This window comes from Antrostomus carolinensis, unplaced genomic scaffold, assembly GCF_000700745.2.
Source record: "Antrostomus carolinensis isolate BGI_N321 unplaced genomic scaffold, ASM70074v2 scaffold1859, whole genome shotgun sequence".
Classification (NCBI taxonomy): domain Eukaryota; kingdom Metazoa; phylum Chordata; class Aves; order Caprimulgiformes; family Caprimulgidae; genus Antrostomus; species Antrostomus carolinensis.
The window spans coordinates 80707-82777 of NW_010339027.1; positions in this window are offsets into that span (position 1 = coordinate 80707).

Consider the following 2071-nt stretch of genomic DNA (forward strand, 5'->3'; position numbering starts at 1 on the left):
GTGGTGTGTGTTGAAGGATCAGAATATCTGACAAGTCATGTATAGTATTAAAAAATGTTCACCATGTCTGATCTTGAAAAAGCAACATCCTATTTGGTCTTTATAATTTTTGGAGTGCAAAAATCTCTTCATGATATATTTTTGTATTTGGTAACATTTGCATTATTTAACACACTTGGAAAATTAACTTCCTAAAAGGATGTAAGAGATAATATATGTAGTTTTGTAACCTCTGAAGTGGTTACTTGATTCCAGATGAAGCTGGAACATTTTGTGACAAATAAATAAATAAATCAGTGTTGTAAACAATAGTCTTAAGTAGCAGTTCCTTCAGGTAAAAAATGGCTGAGCTAATTCTTGGTTTAGTTTCTGTATATTACTGGAAGTTCTTGATCCAAGGACAGTTTCATAAAGCCTAATCAGAATGCCTAATAATAATTAAATTTGGAAATGCCTTTTCTGTCCTGCTTGTCCTTTTCCTTCCCATGTTCCCCTTGTTATTGAAGTGCATCAGTTTTGCTTTGATTATTACCTGTTGGACATTTAATCACTCATCTATGATGTGAGAATATGATGACATACAATGTGCAAGAGGGGTCTTTTTTAAAATCTCTGAGTTGAGATTGTCAAAACAACCTCAAACTTGAGCTTGCTTTATTAAGCTTATTAGAAAAAGATTGTGTGGGTTTGCAACTTACATTTTTCTGATTAAGAAATTGTGATGTCTTGTTAGGTGAACAGTGCTTTATGTTGTGTGATTTGCTTAGCTCCTGTGGAAACTCAGTTCAGCAGGAACGTTGTTCACTGGTCAGAATTGTAAGTTGCAGGTTTCAACACCCACTTGAACAGTTTCAGCATTCCTTCTATATTACTACACTGAACTTATACATACAGTTAGGTATATAATAAATCTCCTATGATATAATTGCAGTTTTGTGAGCTTGCTTATGGTTTTCTACACTTTAACTGAAATGGTTGCATAAACAGAACATTTGCTTAAAGACTGACAAAGGATACCAGTGCCCACCTCTGTGTACCTCACCGTAATCAAACCACTTATTAATGAATGTATATTACTCTTTTGGCAGTATATGGCAACCAGTTAATTATGGGTGTACCTTAAGCTGAAAAAACTTGTAATATGAAATATGCTGGTGAACTGGAGTCTGGCTGAACCTGCAGGGTATCATGAGATAAACCTGACTATTCTGATATTAAAGAAATTCGTAAACAGCATAGATTATATTGTCACTGCTGTAAATTAAAAAAAAAACCCAAACCAACAACAACAAAAAAACAAACCAACAACAACAAAACAAAACCTATGATAGTAACAGGACAAATTCTGGGCTGCTTCTGTATTAATCTCTGAATAAACTCACTGGGACTTGAAAGACAGAGGCATGGGCGATAGTATTTCACGGTGCTCTTAGCCCTACTTCTCAATAAAGGAAACTTAAACCTCTCCTGTGAACCTGTCGTCTCCTGCAAAGAGAGACTATTGTTGCAGAATTTTTTTGCATCGTACTGTAAGGAATTGCTTGCTTTGAAATTTGTGGAAAAGGGAGAGGAGTACGCAAAGTTTTAAGGTGTACAAAAACTTTTACAGGGATGCCTTGTGGTGGCTCTGCTTATGAAATATTGTTATAGGCAGGCAAAAAACCCCAGTGTCTTGTCAGTAGGGAAAAGGTATATTTTTTAAAAAAGTGAATAGGTAGACTGATTAATACGTTTGTGCTTAATGCAGGATTTCTAACACAGCAACTTAAAGAATCCTTAGTTGTGGTGTAGTAGCAGTGAAGCATTGGCTCTGTGAGGAAAGCAAGCAAAATCATATGTGTTTTTTGTCCAACATAATTTTTAGGGTAAATTATGTGCTTCTCATTTTCAAAAGTAAAGCCCTGTGAACTAAGCCATCTGACATCTGTGGGAAAAAAAATCTTTACGGACAGCTTTGTCAGGGAGAAGTAATCACCCCATAATGTTTTCTGGATGCTTCCCCACCCCAGTGCAGTAGGTGTGCAAAACTTGAGATTCCTTTCCAAGTAAGTTAAACCTTTGGCAAGTTTGT